This window comes from Schistocerca nitens, chromosome 12, assembly GCF_023898315.1.
Source record: "Schistocerca nitens isolate TAMUIC-IGC-003100 chromosome 12, iqSchNite1.1, whole genome shotgun sequence".
NCBI lineage: Eukaryota > Metazoa > Arthropoda > Insecta > Orthoptera > Acrididae > Schistocerca > Schistocerca nitens.
Genome location: NC_064625.1, coordinates 164,070,170 through 164,092,096, shown reverse-complemented (window position 1 = coordinate 164,092,096; position 21,927 = coordinate 164,070,170).

The following is a 21,927-nucleotide window of genomic DNA, read 5'->3' as shown; positions in this document are numbered from 1 at the left end:
CATGATGTCCATAAGGTGGGTGGGGGGGAAGTGGAAGAGGACAAGTTGTTATTCTACTGGTATGTTATCAGGCTTTGTAGTGTTTTAAAGATTGTTCGTTCAAGTTCATATAAGAATGTGGCATTTTATTTCCAAGGTGTGGTAAATCTTTGTTTTCTCATGGCAGATTGTTCCCATTACAAGGCTGCAATTTTTATTTGCCCATCAAGTGGGCCTTTAGTGGAAATAACACACCACCACCAGCATGATGTCCATAAGGTGGGTGGGGGGGAAGTGGAAGAGGACAAGTTGTTATTCTATTGGTATGTTATCAGGCTTTGTAGTGTTTTAAAGATTGTTCGTTCAAGTTCATATAAGAATGTAGCATATTATTTCCAAGGTGTAGTAAATCTTTGTTTTCTCATGGCAGATTGTTCCCATTACAAGGCTGCAATTTTTATTTGCCCATCAAGTGGGCCTTTGGTGGAAATGACACACCACCACCAGCATGATGTCCATAAGGTGGGTGGGGGGGAAGTGGAAGAGGACAAGTTGTTATTCTACTGGTATGTTATCAGGCTTTGTAGTGTTTTAAAGATTGTTCGTTCAAGTTCATATAAGAATGTGGCATTTTATTTCCAAGGTGTCGTAAATCTTTGTTTTCTCATGGCAGATTGTTCCCATTACAAGGCTGCAATTTTTATTTGCCCATCAAGTGGGCCTTTGGTGGAAATGACACACCACCACCAGCATGATGTCCATAAGATGGGTGGAGGGGAAGTGGAAGAGGACAAGTTGTTATTCTACTGGTATGTTATCAGGCTTTGTAGTGTTTTAAAGATTGTTCGTTCAAGTTCATATAAGAATGTAGCATATTATTTCCAAGGTGTAGTAAATCTTTGTTTTCTCATGGCAGATTGTTCCCATTACAAGGCTGCAATTTTTATTTGCCCATCAAGTGGGCCTTTGGTGGAAATGACACACCACCACCAGCATGATGTCCATAAGGTGGGTGGGGGGGAAGTGGAAGAGGACAAGTTGTTATTCTACTGGTATGTTATCAGGCTTTGTAGTGTTTTAAAGATTGTTCGTTCAAGTTCATATAAGAATGTAGCATATTATTTCCAAGGTGTAGTAAATCTTTGTTTTCTCATGGCAGATTGTTCCCATTACAAGGCTGCAATTTTTATTTGCCCATCAAGTGGGCCTTTGGTGGAAATGACACACCACCACCAGCATGATGTCCATAAGGTGGGTGGGGGGGAAGTGGAAGAGGACAAGTTGTTATTCTACTGGTATGTTATCAGGCTTTGTAGTGTTTTAAAGATTGTTCGTTCAAGTTCATATAAGAATGTGGGATTTTATTTCCAAGGTGTGGTAAATCTTTGTTTTCTCATGGCAGATTGTTCCCATTACAAGGCTGCAATTTTTATTTGCCCATCAAGTGGGCCTTTGGTGGAAATAACACACCACCACCAGCATGATGTCCATATGGTGGGTGGGGGGGAAGTGGAAGAGGACAAGTTGTTATTCTACTGGTATGTTATCAGGCTTTGTAGTGTTTTAAAGATTGTTCGTTCAAGTTCATATAAGAATGTAGCATATTATTTCCAAGGTGTGGTAAATCTTTGTTTTCTCATGGCAGATTGTTCCCATTACAAGGCTGCAATTTTTATTTGCCCATCAAGTGGGCATTTGGTGGAAATAACACACCACCACCAGCATGATGTCCATAAGGTGGGTGGAGGGGAAGTGGAAGAGGACAAGTTGTTATTCTACTGGTATGTTATCAGGCTTTGTAGTGTTTTAAAGATTGTTCGTTCAAGTTCATATAAGAATGTGGCATTTTATTTCCAAGGTGTAGTAAATTTTTGTTTGCTAACGGCAGGTTGATCGAATTACAAGGCTGCAATTTTTATTTCCCCATCAAGTGGGCCTTTGGTGGAAATGACACACCACCACCAGCGTGATGTCCATAAGATGGGTGGAGGGGAAGTGGAAGAGGACAAGTTGTTATTCTACTGGTATGTTATCAGGCTTTGTAGTGTTTTAAAGATTGTTCGTTCAAGTTCATATAAGAATGTAGCATATTATTTCCAAGGTGTGGTAAATCTTTGTTTTCTCATGGCAGATTGTTCCCATTACAAGGCTGCAATTTTTATTTGCCCATCAAGTGGGCATTTGGTGGAAATAACACACCACCACCAGCATGATGTCCATAAGGTGGGTGGAGGGGAAGTGGAAGAGGACAAGTTGTTATTCTACTGGTATGTTATCAGGCTTTGTAGTGTTTTAAAGATTGTTCGTTCAAGTTCATATAAGAATGTAGCATATTATTTCCAAGGTGTGGTAAATCTTTGTTTTCTCATGGCAGATTGTTCCCATTACAAGGCTGCAATTTTTATTTGCCCATCAAGTGGGCATTTGGTGGAAATAACACACCACCACCAGCATGATGTCCATAAGGTGGGTGGGGGGGAAGTGGAAGAGGACAAGTTGTTATTCTACTGGTATGTTATCAGGCTTTGTAGTGTTTTAAAGATTGTTCGTTCAAGTTCATATAAGAATGTAGCATATTATTTCCAAGGTGTGGTAAATCTTTGTTTTCTCATGGCAGATTGTTCCCATTACAAGGCTGCAATTTTTATTTGCCCATCAAGTGGGCATTTGGTGGAAATAACACACCACCACCAGCATGATGTCCATAAGGTGGGTGGAGGGGAAGTGGAAGAGGACAAGTTGTTATTCTACTGGTATGTTATCAGGCTTTGTAGTGTTTTAAAGATTGTTCGTTCAAGTTCATATAAGAATGTAGCATTTTATTTCCAAGGTGTGGTAAATCTTTGTTTTCTCATGGCAGATTGTTCCCATTACACGGCTGCAATTTTTATTTGCCCATCAAGTGGGCATTTGGTGGAAATAACACACCACCACCAGCATGATGTCCATAAGGTGGGTGGCGGGGAAGTGGAAGAGGACAAGTTGTTATTCTACTGGTATGTTATCAGGCTTTGTAGTGTTTTAAAGATTGTTCGTTCAAGTTCATATAAGAATGTAGCATATTATTTCCAAGGTGTGGTAAATCTTTGTTTTCTCATGGCAGATTGTTCCCATTACAAGGCTGCAATTTTTATTTGCCCATCAAGTGGGCATTTGGTGGAAATAACACACCACCACCAGCATGATGTCCATAAGGAGGGTGGAGGGGAAGTGGAAGAGGACAAGTTGTTATTCTACTGGTATGTTATCAGGCTTTGTAGTGTTTTAAAGATTGTTCGTTCAAGTTCATATAAGAATGTAGCATATTATTTCCAAGGTGTGGTAAATCTTTGTTTTCTCATGGCAGATTGTTCCCATTACAAGGCTGCAATTTTTATTTGCCCATCAAGTGGGCATTTGGTGGAAATAACACACCACCACCAGCATGATGTCCATAAGGTGGGTGGAGGGGAAGTGGAAGAGGACAAGTTGTTATTCTACTGGTATGTTATCAGGCTTTGTAGTGTTTTAAAGATTGTTCGTTCAAGTTCATATAAGAATGTGGCATTTTATTTCCAAGGTGTAGTAAATTTTTGTTTGCTAACGGCAGATTGATCGAATTACAAGGCTGCAATTTTTATTTGCCCATCAAGTGGGCATTTGGTGGAAATAACACACCACCACCAGCATGATGTCCATAAGGTGGGTGGGGGGGAAGTGGAAGAGGACAAGTTTTATTCTACTGGTATGTTATCAGGCTTTGTAGTGTTTTAAAGATTGTTCGTTCAAGTTCATATAAGAATGTAGCATATTATTTCCAAGGTGTGGTAAATCTTTGTTTTCTCATGGCAGATTGTTCCCATTACAAGGCTGCAATTTTTATTTGCCCATCACGTGGGCATTTGGTGGAAATAACACACCACCACCAGCATGATGTCCATAAGAGGGGGGGGGGGGGGGGAGTGTGAGGGGACAAGTTGTTATTCTACTGGTGTGTACTCAGGCTTTGTAGTGTTTTAAAGATTGTTCGTTCAAGTTCATATAAGAATGTAGCATATTATTTCCAAGGTGTGGTAAATCTTTGTTTTCTCATGGCAGATTGTTCCCATTACAAGGCTGCAATTTTTATTTGCCCATCAAGTGGGCCTTTGGTGGAAATGACACACCACCACCAGCATGATGTCCATAAGGTGGGTGGGGGGGAAGTGGAAGAGGACAAGTTGTTATTCTACTGGTATGTTATCAGGCTTTGTAGTGTTTTAAAGATTGTTCGTTCAAGTTCATATAAGAATGTAGCATATTATTTCCAAGGTGTAGTAAATCTTTGTTTTCTCATGGCAGATTGTTCCCATTACAAGGCTGCAATTTTTATTTGCCCATCAAGTGGGCCTTTGGTGGAAATGACACACCACCACCAGCATGATGTCCATAAGGTGGGTGGGGGGGAAGTGGAAGAGGACAAGTTGTTATTCTACTGGTATGTTATCAGGCTTTGTAGTGTTTTAAAGATTGTTCGTTCAAGTTCATATAAGAATGTGGCATTTTATTTCCAAGGTGTCGTAAATCTTTGTTTTCTCATGGCAGATTGTTCCCATTACAAGGCTGCAATTTTTATTTGCCCATCAATTGGGCCTTTGGTGGAAATGACACACCACCACCAGCATGATGTCCATAAGATGGGTGGAGGGGAAGTGGAAGAGGACAAGTTGTTATTCTACTGGTATGTTATCAGGCTTTGTAGTGTTTTAAAGATTGTTCGTTCAAGTTCATATAAGAATGTAGCATATTATTTCCAAGGTGTAGTAAATCTTTGTTTTCTCATGGCAGATTGTTCCCATTACAAGGCTGCAATTTTTATTTGCCCATCAAGTGGGCCTTTGGTGGAAATGACACACCACCACCAGCATGATGTCCATAAGGTGGGTGGGGGGGAAGTGGAAGAGGACAAGTTGTTATTCTACTGGTATGTTATCAGGCTTTGTAGTGTTTTAAAGATTGTTCGTTCAAGTTCATATAAGAATGTAGCATATTATTTCCAAGGTGTAGTAAATCTTTGTTTTCTCATGGCAGATTGTTCCCATTACAAGGCTGCAATTTTTATTTGCCCATCAAGTGGGCCTTTGGTGGAAATGACACACCACCACCAGCATGATGTCCATAAGGTGGGTGGGGGGGAAGTGGAAGAGGACAAGTTGTTATTCTACTGGTATGTTATCAGAATTTGTAGTGTTTTAAAGATTGTTCGTTCAAGTTCATATAAGAATGTGGGATTTTATTTCCAAGGTGTGGTAAATCTTTGTTTTCTCATGGCAGATTGTTCCCATTACAAGGCTGCAATTTTTATTTGCCCATCAAGTGGGCCTTTGGTGGAAATAACACACCACCACCAGCATGATGTCCATATGGTGGGTGGGGGGGAAGTGGAAGAGGACAAGTTGTTATTCTACTGGTATGTTATCAGGCTTTGTAGTGTTTTAAAGATTGTTCGTTCAAGTTCATATAAGAATGTAGCATATTATTTCCAAGGTGTGGTAAATCTTTGTTTTCTCATGGCAGATTGTTCCCATTACAAGGCTGCAATTTTTATTTGCCCATCAAGTGGGCATTTGGTGGAAATAACACACCACCACCAGCATGATGTCCATAAGGTGGGTGGAGGGGAAGTGGAAGAGGACAAGTTGTTATTCTACTGGTATGTTATCAGGCTTTGTAGTGTTTTAAAGATTGTTCGTTCAAGTTCATATAAGAATGTGGCATTTTATTTCCAAGGTGTAGTAAATTTTTGTTTGCTAACGGCAGGTTGATCGAATTACAAGGCTGCAATTTTTATTTCCCCATCAAGTGGGCCTTTGGTGGAAATGACACACCACCACCAGCGTGATGTCCATAAGATGGGTGGAGGGGAAGTGGAAGAGGACAAGTTGTTATTCTACTGGTATGTTATCAGGCTTTGTAGTGTTTTAAAGATTGTTCGTTCAAGTTCATATAAGAATGTAGCATATTATTTCCAAGGTGTGGTAAATCTTTGTTTTCTCATGGCAGATTGTTCCCATTACAAGGCTGCAATTTTTATTTGCCCATCAAGTGGGCATTTGGTGGAAATAACACACCACCACCAGCATGATGTCCATAAGGAGGGTGGAGGGGAAGTGGAAGAGGACAAGTTGTTATTCTACTGGTATGTTATCAGGCTTTGTAGTGTTTTAAAGATTGTTCGTTCAAGTTCATATAAGAATGTAGCATATTATTTCCAAGGTGTGGTAAATCTTTGTTTTCTCATGGCAGATTGTTCCCATTACAAGGCTGCAATTTTTATTTGCCCATCAAGTGGGCATTTGGTGGAAATAACACACCACCACCAGCATGATGTCCATAAGGTGGGTGGGGGGGAAGTGGAAGAGGACAAGTTGTTATTCTACTGGTATGTTATCAGGCTTTGTAGTGTTTTAAAGATTGTTCGTTCAAGTTCATATAAGAATGTAGCATATTATTTCCAAGGTGTGGTAAATCTTTGTTTTCTCATGGCAGATTGTTCCCATTACAAGGCTGCAATTTTTATTTGCCCATCAAGTGGGCATTTGGTGGAAATAACACACCACCACCAGCATGATGTCCATAAGGTGGGTGGAGGGGAAGTGGAAGAGGACAAGTTGTTATTCTACTGGTATGTTATCAGGCTTTGTAGTGTTTTAAAGATTGTTCGTTCAAGTTCATATAAGAATGTAGCATTTTATTTCCAAGGTGTGGTAAATCTTTGTTTTCTCTTGGCAGATTGTTCCCATTACACGGCTGCAATTTTTATTTGCCCATCAAGTGGGCATTTGGTGGAAATAACACACCACCACCAGCATGATGTCCATAAGGTGGGTGGCGGGGAAGTGGAAGAGGACAAGTTGTTATTCTACTGGTATGTTATCAGGCTTTGTAGTGTTTTAAAGATTGTTCGTTCAAGTTCATATAAGAATGTAGCATATTATTTCCAAGGTGTGGTAAATCTTTGTTTTCTCATGGCAGATTGTTCCCATTACAAGGCTGCAATTTTTATTTGCCCATCAAGTGGGCATTTGGTGGAAATAACACACCACCACCAGCATGATGTCCATAAGGAGGGTGGAGGGGAAGTGGAAGAGGACAAGTTGTTATTCTACTGGTATGTTATCAGGCTTTGTAGTGTTTTAAAGATTGTTCGTTCAAGTTCATATAAGAATGTAGCATATTATTTCCAAGGTGTGGTAAATCTTTGTTTTCTCATGGCAGATTGTTCCCATTACAAGGCTGCAATTTTTATTTGCCCATCAAGTGGGCATTTGGTGGAAATAACACACCACCACCAGCATGATGTCCATAAGGTGGGTGGAGGGGAAGTGGAAGAGGACAAGTTGTTATTCTACTGGTATGTTATCAGGCTTTGTAGTGTTTTAAAGATTGTTCGTTCAAGTTCATATAAGAATGTGGCATTTTATTTCCAAGGTGTAGTAAATTTTTGTTTGCTAACGGCAGGTTGATCGAATTACAAGGCTGCAATTTTTATTTGCCCATCAAGTGGGCATTTGGTGGAAATAACACACCACCACCAGCATGATGTCCATAAGGTGGGTGGGGGGGAAGTGGAAGAGGACAAGTTGTTTTTCTACTGGTATGTTATCAGGCTTTGTAGTGTTTTAAAGATTGTTCGTTCAAGTTCATATAAGAATGTAGCATATTATTTCCAAGGTGTGGTAAATCTTTGTTTTCTCATGGCAGATTGTTCCCATTACAAGGCTGCAATTTTTATTTGCCCATCACGTGGGCATTTGGTGGAAATAACACACCACCACCAGCATGATGTCCATAAGAGGGGGGGGGGGGGGGGGGAGTGTGAGAGGACAAGTTGTTATTCTACTGGTATGTACTCAGGCTTTGTAGTGTTTTAAAGATTGTTCGTTCAAGTTCATATAAGAATGTAGCATATTATTTCCAAGGTGTGGTAAATCTTTGTTTTCTCATGGCAGATTGTTCCCATTACAAGGCTGCAATTTTTATTTGCCCATCAAGTGGGCCTTTGGTGGAAATGACACACCACCACCAGCATGATGTCCATAAGGTGGGTGGGGGGGAAGTGGAAGAGGACAAGTTGTTATTCTACTGGTATGTTATCAGGCTTTGTAGTGTTTTAAAGATTGTTCGTTCAAGTTCATATAAGAATGTGGCATTTTATTTCCAAGGTGTGGTAAATCTTTGTTTTCTCATGGCAGATTGTTCCCATTACAAGGCTGCAATTTTTATTTGCCCATCAAGTGGGCATTTGGTGGAAATAACACACCACCACCAGCATGATGTCCATAAGGTGGGTGGGGGGGAAGTGGAAGAGGACAAGTTGTTATTCTACTGGTATGTTATCAGGCTTTGTAGTGTTTTAAAGATTGTTCGTTCAAGTTCATATAAGAATGTAGCATATTATTTCCAAGGTGTGGTAAATCTTTGTTTTCTCATGGCAGATTGTTCCCATTACAAGGCTGCAATTTTTATTTGCCCATCAAGTGGGCCTTTGGTGGAAATGACACACCACCACCAGCATGATGTCCATAAGGAGGGTGGGGGGGAAGTGGAAGAGGACAAGTTGTTATTCTACTGGTATGTTATCAGGCTTTGTAGTGTTTTAAAGATTGTTCGTTCAAGTTCATATAAGAATGTAGCATATTATTTCCAAGGTGTGGTAAATCTTTGTTTTCTCATGGCAGATTGTTCCCATTACAAGGCTGCAATTTTTATTTGCCCATCAAGTGGGCATTTGGTGGAAATAACACACCACCACCAGCATGATGTCCATAAGGTGGGTGGGGGGGGAAGTGGAAGAGGACAAGTTGTTATTCTACTGGTATGTTATCAGGCTTTGTAGTGTTTTAAAGATTGTTCGTTCAAGTTCATATAAGAATGTAGCATATTATTTCCAAGGTGTGGTAAATCTTTGTTTTCTCATGGCAGATTGTTCCCATTACAAGGCTGCAATTTTTATTTGCCCATCAAGTGGGCATTTGGTGGAAATAACACACCACCACCAGCATGATGTTCTTAAGGTGGGTGGGGGGGAAGTGGAAGAGGACAAGTTGTTATTCTACTGGTATGTTATCAGGCTTTGTAGTGTTTTAAAGATTGTTCGTTCAAGTTCATATAAGAATGTAGCATATTATTTCCAAGGTGTGGTAAATCTTTGTTTTCTCATGGCAGATTGTTCCCATTACAAGGCTGCAATTTTTATTTGCCCATCAAGTGGGCATTTGGTGGAAATAACACACCACCACCAGCATGATGTCCATAAGGTGGGTGGGGGGGGAAGTGGAAGAGGACAAGTTGTTATTCTACTGGTATGTTATCAGGCTTTGTAGTGTTTTAAAGATTGTTCGTTCAAGTTCATATAAGAATGTAGCATATTATTTCCAAGGTGTGGTAAATCTTTGTTTTCTCATGGCAGATTGTTCCCATTACAAGGCTGCAATTTTTATTTGCCCATCAAGTGGGCCTTTGGTGGAAATGACACACCACCACCAGCATGATGTCCATAAGGTGGTTGGGGGGGAAGTGGAAGAGGACAAGTTGTTATTCTACTGGTATGTTATCAGGCTTTGTAGTGTTTTAAAGATTGTTCGTTCAAGTTCATATAAGAATGTAGCATATTATTTCCAAGGTGTGGTAAATCTTTGCTTTCTCATGGAAGATTGTTCCCATTACAAGGCTGCAATTTTTATTTGCCCATCAAGTGGGCCTTTGGTGGAAATGACACACCACCACCAGCATGATGTCCATAAGGTGGGTGGGGGGGAAGTGGAAGAGGACAAGTTGTTATTCTACTGGTATGTTATCAGGCTTTGTAGTGTTTTAAAGATTGTTCGTTCAAGTTCATATAAGAATGTGGCATTTTATTTCCAAGGTGTAGTAAATTTTTGTTTGCTAACGGCAGGTTGATCGAATTACAAGGCTGCAATTTTTATTTCCCCATCAAGTGGGCCTTTGGTGGAAATGACACACCACCACCAGCATGATGTCCATAAGGTGGGTGGGGGGGAAGTGGAAGAGGACAAGTTGTTATTCTACTGGTATGTTATCAGGCTTTGTAGTGTTTTAAAGATTGTTCGTTCAAGTTCATATAAGAATGTAGCATATTATTTCCAAGGTGTGGTAAATCTTTGTTTTCTCATGGCAGATTGTTCCCATTACAAGGCTGCAATTTTTATTTCCCCATCAAGTGGGCCTTTGGTGGAAATGACACACCACCACCAGCATGATGTCCATAAGATGGGTGGAGGGGAAGTGGAAGAGGACAAGTTGTTATTCTACTGGTATGTTATCAGGCTTTGTAGTGTTTTAAAGATTGTTCGTTCAAGTTCATATAAGAATGTAGCATATTATTTCCAAGGTGTGGTAAATCTTTGTTTTCTCATGGCAGATTGTTCCCATTACAAGGCTGCAATTTTTATTTGCCCATCAAGTGGGCATTTGGTGGAAATAACACACCACCACCAGCATGATGTCCATAAGGTGGGTGGGGGGGAAGTGGAAGAGGACAAGTTGTTATTCTACTGGTATGTTATCAGGCTTTGTAGTGTTTTAAAGATTGTTCGTTCAAGTTCATATAAGAATGTAGCATATTATTTCCAAGGTGTGGTAAATCTTTGTTTTCTCATGGCAGATTGTTCCCATTACAAGGCTGCAATTTTTATTTGCCCATCAAGTGGGCCTTTGGTGGAAATGACACACCACCACCAGCATGATGTCCATAAGGTGGTTGGGGGGGAAGTGGAAGAGGACAAGTTGTTATTCTACTGGTATGTTATCAGGCTTTGTAGTGTTTTAAAGATTGTTCGTTCAAGTTCATATAAGAATGTAGCATATTATTTCCAAGGTGTGGTAAATCTTTGTTTTCTCATGGCAGATTGTTCCCATTACAAGGCTGCAATTTTTATTTGCCCATCAAGTGGGCCTTTGGTGGAAATGACACACCACCACCAGCATGATGTCCATAAGGTGGGTGGGGGGGAAGTGGAAGAGGACAAGTTGTTATTCTACTGGTATGTTATCAGAATTTGTAGTGTTTTAAATTTATTTATTTATTTATTTATTTATTTATTGTTCCGTGGGACCAAATTAAGGAGAAATCTCCATGGTCATGGAACGAGTCAATACATGAAATTATAACACGATATTAGAAACAGATAAAATGAAATATAGAAAAAAAAAACATATTCAGGTGACAAATCATAAGTTTAAATGAAGACAATCAACAATGTAACACTGGAATTTGCTTAATTTTTTAGCTCTTCCAGGAGCTCCTCGACAGAATAGAAGGAGTGAGCCATGAGGAAACTCTTCAGTTTAGACTTAAAAGAGTTTGGGCTACTGCTAAGATTTTTGAGTTCTTGTGGTAGCTTATTGAAAATGGATGCAGCAGAATACTGCACTCCTTTCTGCACAAGAGTCAAGGAACTGCATTCTACATGCAGATTTGATTTCTGCCTAGTATTAACTGAGTGAAAGCTGCTAACTCTTGGGAATAGGCTAATATTGCTAACAACAAACGACATTAAAGAAAATATATACTGTGAGGGCAATGTCAGAATTCCCAGATTTTTGAATAGGGGTCGACAAGAGGTTCTCGAACTTACACCACATATAGCTCGAACAGCCCGTTTTTGAGCCAAAAATACCCTTTTTGAATCAGAAGAATTACCCCAAAAAATAATACCATACGACATAAGCGTATGAAAATATGCGGAGTAGACTACTTTTCGTGTTGAAGTGTCACTTATTTCAGATACTGTTCTAATGGTAAATAAAGCAGCATTTAGTTTCTGAACAAGATCCTGAACATGGGCTTTCCACAACAGCTTACTATCTATCCGTACGCCTAGGAACTTGAACTGTTCCGTCTCGCTTATAACATGCCCATTCTGTCTGATTAAAATGTCAGTTCTTGTTGAATTGTGAGTTAGAAACTGTAAAAACTGAGTCTTACTGTGATTCAGCATCAAATTATTTTCCACAAGCCACGAACTTATTTCATGAACTAAATTATTTGTTACTGTTTCAATATTACACACAAGATCCTTCACTATCAAGCTGGTGTCATCAGCAAACAGAAATATTTTTGAATCACCTGTAATACTAGAAGGCATATCATTTATATAAATAAGAAACAGCAGTGGCCCCAGCACCGACCCTTGGGGAACGCCCCACTTAACAGTGCCCCATTGGGACTGAACATCACTACCACTCTCAATATTGCGGAGAATTACCCTCTGCTTTCTGTTCGTTCAAGTTCATATAAGAATGTAGCATATTATTTCCAAGGTGTGGTAAATCTTTGCTTTCTCATGGCAGATTGTTCCCATTACAAGGCTGCAATTTTTATTTGCCCATCAAGTGGGCCTTTGGTGGAAATGACACACCACCACCAGCATGATGTCCATAAGGTGGGTGGGGGGGAAGTGGAAGAGGACCAGTTGTTATTCTACTGGTATGTTATCAGGCTTTGTAGTGTTTTAAAGATTGTTCGTTCAAGTTCATATAAGAATGTGGCATTTTATTTCCAAGGTGTAGTAAATTTTTGTTTGCTAACGGCAGGTTGATCGAATTACAAGGCTGCAATTTTTATTTCCCCATCAAGTGGGCCTTTGGTGGAAATGACACACCACCACCAGCATGATGTCCATAAGATGGGTGGAGGGGAAGTGGAAGAGGACAAGTTGTTATTCTACTGGTATGTTATCAGGCTTTGTAGTGTTTTAAAGATTGTTCGTTCATGTTCATATAAGAATGTAGCATATTATTTCCAAGGTGTGGTAAATCTTTGTTTTCTGGTGGCAGATTGTTCCCATTACAAGGCTGCAATTTTTATTTGCCCATCAAGTGGGCATTTGGTGGAAATAACACACCACCACCAGCATGATGTCCATAAGGTGGGTGGGGGGGAAGTGGAAGAGGACAAGTTGTTATTCTACTGGTATGTTATCAGGCTTTGTAGTGTTTTAAAGATTGTTCGTTCAAGTTCATATAAGAATGTAGCATATTATTTCCAAGGTGTGGTAAATCTTTGTTTTCTCATGGCAGATTGTTCCCATTACAAGGCTGCAATTTTTATTTGCCCATCAAGTGGGCCTTTGGTGGAAATGACACACCACCACCAGCGTGATGTCCATAAGATGGGTGGAGGGGAAGTGGAAGAGGACAAGTTGTTATTCTACTGGTATGTTATCAGGCTTTGTAGTGTTTTAAAGATTGTTCGTTCAAGTTCATATAAGAATGTAGCATATTATTTCCAAGGTGTGGTAAATCTTTGTTTTCTCATGGCAGATTGTTCCTATTACAAGGCTGCAATTTTTATTTGCCCATCAAGTGGGCCTTTGGTGGAAATGACACACCACCACCAGCATGATGTCCATAAGGTGGGTGGGGGGGAAGTGGAAGAGGACAAGTTGTTATTCTACTGGTATGTTATCAGGCTTTGTAGTGTTTTAAAGATTGTTCGTTCAAGTTCATATAAGAATGTAGCATATTATTTCCAAGATGTGGTAAATCTTTGTTTTCTCATGGCAGATTGTTCCCATTACAAGGCTGCAATTTTTATTTGCCCATCAAGTGGGCCTTTGGTGGAAATGACACACCACCACCAGCATGATGTCCATAAGGTGGGTGGGGGGGAAGTGGAAGAGGACAAGTTGTTATTCTACTGGTATGTTATCAGGCTTTGTAGTGTTTTAAAGATTGTTCGTTCAAGTTCATATAAGAATGTAGCATTTTATTTCCAAGGTGTGGTAAATCTTTGTTTTCTCATGGCAGATTGTTCCCATTACAAGGCTGCAATTTTTATTTGCCCATCAAGTGGGCCTTTGGTGGAAATGACACACCACCACCAGCGTGATGTCCATAAGATGGGTGGAGGGGAAGTGGAAGAGGACAAGTTGTTATTCTACTGGTATGTTATCAGGCTTTGTAGTGTTTTAAAGATTGTTCGTTCAAGTTCATATAAGAATGTAGCATATTATTTCCAAGGTGTGGTAAATCTTTGTTTTCTCATGGCAGATTGTTCCCATTACAAGGCTGCAATTTTTATTTGCCCATCAAGTGGGCCTTTGGTGGAAATGACACACCACCACCAGCGTGATGTCCATAAGATGGGTGGAGGGGAAGTGGAAGAGGACAAGTTGTTATTCTACTGGTATGTTATCAGGCTTTGTAGTGTTTTAAAGATTGTTCGTTCAAGTTCATATAAGAATGTAGCATATTATTTCCAAGGTGTGGTAAATCTTTGTTTTCTCATGGCAGATTGTTCCCATTACAAGGCTGCAATTTTTATTTGCCCATCAAGTGGGCCTTTGGTGGAAATGACACACCACCACCAGCATGATGTCCATAAGGTGGGTGGGGGGGAAGTGGAAGAGGACAAGTTGTTATTCTACTGGTATGTTATCAGGCTTTGTAGTGTTTTAAAGATTGTTCGTTCAAGTTCATATAAGAATGTAGCATATTATTTCCAAGGTGTGGTAAATCTTTGTTTTCTCATGGCAGATTGTTCCCATTACAAGGCTGCAATTTTTATTTGCCCATCAAGTGGGCCTTTGGTGGAAATGACACACCACCACCAGCGTGATGTCCATAAGATGGGTGGAGGGGAAGTGGAAGAGGACAAGTTGTTATTCTACTGGTATGTTATCAGGCTTTGTAGTGTTTTAAAGATTGTTCGTTCAAGTTCATATAAGAATGTAGCATATTATTTCCAAGGTGTGGTAAATCTTTGTTTTCTCATGGCAGATTGTTCCCATTACAAGGCTGCAATTTTTATTTGCCCATCAAGTGGGCCTTTGGTGGAAATGACACACCACCACCAGCGTGATGTCCATAAGATGGGTGGAGGGGAAGTGGAAGAGGACAAGTTGTTATTCTACTGGTATGTTATCAGGCTTTGTAGTGTTTTAAAGATTGTTCGTTCAAGTTCATATAAGAATGTAGCATATTATTTCCAAGGTGTGGTAAATCTTTGTTTTCTCATGGCAGATTGTTCCCATTACAAGGCTGCAATTTTTATTTCCCCATCAAGTGGGCCTTTGGTGGAAATGACACACCACCACCAGCGTGATGTCCATAAGATGGGTGGAGGGGAAGTGGAAGAGGACAAGTTGTTATTCTACTGGTATGTTATCAGGCTTTGTAGTGTTTTAAAGATTGTTCGTTCAAGTTCATATAAGAATGTAGCATATTATTTCCAAGGTGTGGTAAATCTTTGTTTTCTCATGGCAGATTGTTCCCATTACAAGGCTGCAATTTTTATTTGCCCATCAAGTGGGCCTTTGGTGGAAATGACACACCACCACCAGCGTGATGTCCATAAGATGGGTGGAGGGGAAGTGGAAGAGGACAAGTTGTTATTCTACTGGTATGTTATCAGGCTTTGTAGTGTTTTAAAGATTGTTCGTTCAAGTTCATATAAGAATGTAGCATATTATTTCCAAGGTGTGGTAAATCTTTGTTTTCTCATGGCAGATTGTTCCCATTACAAGGCTGCAATTTTTATTTGCCCATCAAGTGGGCCTTTGGTGGAAATGACACACCACCACCAGCGTGATGTCCATAAGATGGGTGGAGGGGAAGTGGAAGAGGACAAGTTGTTATTCTACTGGTATGTTATCAGGCTTTGTAGTGTTTTAAAGATTGTTCGTTCAAGTTCATATAAGAATGTAGCATATTATTTCCAAGGTGTGGTAAATCTTTGTTTTCTCATGGCAGATTGTTCCCATTACAAGGCTGCAATTTTTATTTCCCCATCAAGTGGGCCTTTGGTGGAAATGACACACCACCACCAGCGTGATGTCCATAAGATGGGTGGAGGGGAAGTGGAAGAGGACAAGTTGTTATTCTACTGGTATGTTATCAGGCTTTGTAGTGTTTTAAAGATTGTTCGTTCAAGTTCATATAAGAATGTAGCATATTATTTCCAAGGTGTGGTAAATCTTTGTTTTCTCATGGCAGATTGTTCCCATTACAAGGCTGCAATTTTTATTTCCCCATCAAGTGGGCCTTTGGTGGAAATGACACACCACCACCAGCGTGATGTCCATAAGATGGGTGGAGGGGAAGTGGAAGAGGACAAGTTGTTATTCTACTGGTATGTTATCAGGCTTTGTAGTGTTTTAAAGATTGTTCGTTCAAGTTCATATAAGAATGTAGCATATTATTTCCAAGGTGTGGTAAATCTTTGTTTTCTCATGGCAGATTGTTCCCATTACAAGGCTGCAATTTTTATTTGCCCATCAAGTGGGCCTTTGGTGGAAATGACACACCACCACCAGCGTGATGTCCATAAGATGGGTGGAGGGGAAGTGGAAGAGGACAAGTTGTTATTCTACTGGTATGTTATCAGGCTTTGTAGTGTTTTAAAGATTGTTCGTTCAAGTTCATATAAGAATGTAGCATATTATTTCCAAGGTGTGGTAAATCTTTGTTTTCTCATGGCAGATTGTTCCCATTACAAGGCTGCAATTTTTATTTGCCCATCAAGTGGGCCTTTGGTGGAAATGACACACCACCACCAGCGTGATGTCCATAAGATGGGTGGAGGGGAAGTGGAAGAGGACAAGTTGTTATTCTACTGGTATGTTATCAGGCTTTGTAGTGTTTTAAAGATTGTTCGTTCAAGTTCATATAAGAATGTAGCATATTATTTCCAAGGTGTGGTAAATCTTTGTTTTCTCATGGCAGATTGTTCCCATTACAAGGCTGCAATTTTTATTTGCCCATCAAGTGGGCCTTTGGTGGAAATGACACACCACCACCAGCGTGATGTCCATAAGATGGGTGGAGGGGAAGTGGAAGAGGACAAGTTGTTATTCTACTGGTATGTTATCAGGCTTTGTAGTGTTTTAAAGATTGTTCGTTCAAGTTCATATAAGAATGTAGCATATTATTTCCAAGGTGTGGTAAATCTTTGTTTTCTCATGGCAGATTGTTCCCATTACAAGGCTGCAATTTTTATTTGCCCATCAAGTGGGCCTTTGGTGGAAATGACACACCACCACCAGCGTGATGTCCATAAGATGGGTGGAGGGGAAGTGGAAGAGGACAAGTTGTTATTCTACTGGTATGTTATCAGGCTTTGTAGTGTTTTAAAGATTGTTCGTTCAAGTTCATATAAGAATGTAGCATATTATTTCCAAGGTGTGGTAAATCTTTGTTTTCTCATGGCAGATTGTTCCCATTACAAGGCTGCAATTTTTATTTGCCCATCAAGTGGGCCTTTGGTGGAAATGACACACCACCACCAGCGTGATGTCCATAAGATGGGTGGAGGGGAAGTGGAAGAGGACAAGTTGTTATTCTACTGGTATGTTATCAGGCTTTGTAGTGTTTTAAAGATTGTTCGTTCAAGTTCATATAAGAATGTAGCATATTATTTCCAAGGTGTGGTAAATCTTTGTTTTCTCATGGCAGATTGTTCCCATTACAAGGCTGCAATTTTTATTTGCCCATCAAGTGGGCCTTTGGTGGAAATGACACACCACCACCAGCATGATGTCCATAAGGTGGGTGGGGGGGAAGTGGAAGAGGACAAGTTGTTATTCTACTGGTATGTTATCAGGCTTTGTAGTGTTTTAAAGATTGTTCGTTCAAGTTCATATAAGAATGTAGCATATTATTTCCAAGGTGTGGTAAATCTTTGTTTTCTCATGGCAGATTGTTCCCATTACAAGGCTGCAATTTTTATTTGCCCATCAAGTGGGCCTTTGGTGGAAATGACACACCACCACCAGCATGATGTCCATAAGGTGGGTGGGGGGGAAGTGGAAGAGGACAAGTTGTTATTCTACTGGTATGTTATCAGGCTTTGTAGTGTTTTAAAGATTGTTCGTTCAAGTTCATATAAGAATGTAGCATATTATTTCCAAGGTGTGGTAAATCTTTGTTTTCTCATGGCAGATTGTTCCCATTACAAGGCTGCAATTTTTATTTCCCCATCAAGTGGGCCTTTGGTGGAAATGACACACCACCACCAGCGTGATGTCCATAAGATGGGTGGAGGGGAAGTGGAAGAGGACAAGTTGTTATTCTACTGGTATGTTATCAGGCTTTGTAGTGTTTTAAAGATTGTTCGTTCAAGTTCATATAAGAATGTAGCATATTATTTCCGAGGTGTGGTAAATCTTTGTTTTCTCATGGCAGATTGTTCCCATTACAAGGCTGCAATTTTTATTTGCCCATCAAGTGGGCCTTTGGTGGAAATGACACACCACCACCAGCATGATGTCCATAAGGTGGGTGGGGGGGAAGTGGAAGAGGACAAGTTGTTATTCTACTGGTATGTTATCAGGCTTTGTAGTGTTTTAAAGATTGTTCGTTCAAGTTCATATAAGAATGTAGCATATTATTTCCAAGGTGTGGTAAATCTTTGTTTTCTCATGGCAGATTGTTCCCATTACAAGGCTGCAATTTTTATTTCCCCATCAAGTGGGCCTTTGGTGGAAATGACACACCACCACCAGCGTGATGTCCATAAGATGGGTGGAGGGGAAGTGGAAGAGGACAAGTTGTTATTCTACTGGTATGTTATCAGGCTTTGTAGTGTTTTAAAGATTGTTCGTTCAAGTTCATATAAGAATGTAGCATATTATTTCCAAGGTGTGGTAAATCTTTGTTTTCTCATGGCAGATTGTTCCCATTACAAGGCTGCAATTTTTATTTCCCCATCAAGTGGGCCTTTGGTGGAAATGACACACCACCACCAGCGTGATGTCCATAAGATGGGTGGAGGGGAAGTGGAAGAGGACAAGTTGTTATTCTACTGGTATGTTATCAGGCTTTGTAGTGTTTTAAAGATTGTTCGTTCAAGTTCATATAAGAATGTAGCATATTATTTCCAAGGTGTGGTAAATCTTTGTTTTCTCATGGCAGATTGTTCCCATTACAAGGCTGCAATTTTTATTTGCCCATCAAGTGGGCCTTTGGTGGAAATGACACACCACCACCAGCATGATGTCCATAAGGTGGGTGGGGGGGAAGTGGAAGAGGACAAGTTGTTATTCTACTGGTATGTTATCAGGCTTTGTAGTGTTTTAAAGATTGTTCGTTCAAGTTCATATAAGAATGTAGCATATTATTTCCAAGGTGTGGTAAATCTTTGTTTTCTCATGGCAGATTGTTCCCATTACAAGGCTGCAATTTTTATTTCCCCATCAAGTGGGCCTTTGGTGGAAATGACACACCACCACCAGCGTGATGTCCATAAGATGGGTGGAGGGGAAGTGGAAGAGGACAAGTTGTTATTCTACTGGTATGTTATCAGGCTTTGTAGTGTTTTAAAGATTGTTCGTTCAAGTTCATATAAGAATGTAGCATATTATTTCCAAGGTGTGGTAAATCTTTGTTTTCTCATGGCAGATTGTTCCCATTACAAGGCTGCAATTTTTATTTGCCCATCAAGTGGGCCTTTAGTGGAAATGACACACCACCACCAGCATGATGTCCATAAGGTGGGTGGGGGGGAAGTGGAAGAGGACAAGTTGTTATTCTACTGGTATGTTATCAGGCTTTGTAGTGTTTTAAAGATTGTTCGTTCAAGTTCATATAAGAATGTAGCATATTATTTCCAAGGTGTGGTAAATCTTTGTTTTCTCATGGCAGATTGTTCCCATTACAAGGCTGCAATTTTTATTTCCCCATCAAGTGGGCCTTTGGTGGAAATGACACACCACCACCAGCGTGATGTCCATAAGATGGGTGGAGGGGAAGTGGAAGAGGACAAGTTGTTATTCTACTGGTATGTTATCAGGCTTTGTAGTGTTTTAAAGACTGTTCGTTCAAGTTCATATAAGAATGTAGCATATTATTTCCAAGGTGTGGTAAATCTTTGTTTTCTCATGGCAGATTGTTCCCATTACAAGGCTGCAATTTTTATTTGCCCATCAAGTGGGCCTTTGGTGGAAATGACACACCACCACCAGCATGATGTCCATAAGGTGGGTGGGGGGGAAGTGGAAGAGGACAAGTTGTTATTCTACTGGTATGTTATCAGGCTTTGTAGTGTTTTAAAGATTGTTCGTTCAAGTTCATATAAGAATGTAGCATATTATTTCCAAGGTGTGGTAAATCTTTGTTTTCTCATGGCAGATTGTTCCCATTACAAGGCTGCAATTTTTATTTCCCCATCAAGTGGGCCTTTGGTGGAAATGACACACCACCACCAGCGTGATGTCCATAAGATGGGTGGAGGGGAAGTGGAAGAGGACAAGTTGTTATTCTACTGGTATGTTATCAGGCTTTGTAGTGTTTTAAAGATTGTTCGTTCAAGTTCATATAAGAATGTAGCATATTATTTCCAAGGTGTGGTAAATCTTTGTTTTCTCATGGCAGATTGTTCCCATTACAAGGCTGCAATTTTTATTTGCCCATCAAGTGGGCCTTTGGTGGAAATGACACACCACCACCAGCATGATGTCCATAAGGTGGGTGGGGGGGAAGTGGAAGAGGACAAGTTGTTATTCTACTGGTATGTTATCAGGCTTTGTAGTGTTTTAAAGATTGTTCGTTCAAGTTCATATAAGAATGTAGCATATTATTTCCAAGGTGTGGTAAATCTTTGTTTTCTCATGGCAGATTGTTCCCATTACAAGGCTGCAATTTTTATTTGCCCATCAAGTGGGCCTTTGGTGGAAATGACACACCACCACCAGCGTGATGTCCATAAGGTGGGTGGGGGGGAAGTGGAAGAGGACAAGTTGTTATTCTACTGGTATGTTATCAGGCTTTGTAGTGTTTTAAAGATTGTTCGTTCAAGTTCATATAAGAATGTAGCATATTATTTCCAAGGTGTGGTAAATCTTTGTTTTCTCATGGCAGATTGTTCCCATTACAAGGCTGCAATTTTTATTTGCCCATCAAGTGGGCCTTTGGTGGAAATGACACACCACCACCAGCATGATGTCCATAAGGTGGGTGGGGGGGAGTGGAAGAGGACAAGTTGTTATTCTACTGGTATGTTATCAGGCTTTGTAGTGTTTTAAAGATTGTTCGTTCAAGTTCATATAAGAATGTAGCATATTATTTCCAAGGTGTGGTAAATCTTTGTTTTCTCATGGCAGATTGTTCCCATTACAAGGCTGCAATTTTTATTTGCCCATCAAGTGGGCCTTTGGTGGAAATAACACACCACCACCAGCATGATGTCCATAAGGTGGGTGGAGGGGAAGTGGAAGAGGACAAGTTGTTATTCTACTGGTATGTTATCAGGCTTTGTAGTGTTTTAAAGATTGTTCGTTCAAGTTCATATAAGAATGTGGCATTTTATTTCCAAGGTGTAGTAAATTTTTGTTTGCTAACGGCAGGTTGATCGAATTACAAGGCTGCAATTTTTATTTCCCCATCAAGTGGGCCTTTGGTGGAAATGACACACCACCACCAGCGTGATGTCCATAAGATGGGTGGAGGGGAAGTGGAAGAGGACAAGTTGTTATTCTACTGGTATGTTATCAGGCTTTGTAGTGTTTTAAAGATTGTTCGTTCAAGTTCATATAAGAATGTAGCATATTATTTCCAAGGTGTGGTAAATCGTTGTTTTCTCATGGCAGATTGTTCCCATTACAAGGCTGCAATTTTTATTTGCCCATCAAGTGGGCATTTGGTGGAAATAACAAACCACCACCAGCATGATGTCCATAAGGTGGGTGGAGGGGAAGTGGAAGAGGACAAGTTGTTATTCTACTGGTATGTTATCAGGCTTTGTAGTGTTTTAAAGATTGTTCGTTCAAGTTCATATAAGAATGTGGCATTTTATTTCCACGGTGTAGTAAATTTTTGTTTGCTAACGGCAGGTTGATCGAATTACAAGGCTGCAATTTTTATTTGCCCATCAAGTGGGCCTTTGGTGGAAATGACACACCACCACCAGCGTGATGTCCATAAGATGGGTGGAGGGGAAGTGGAAGAGGACAAGTTGTTATTCTACTGGTA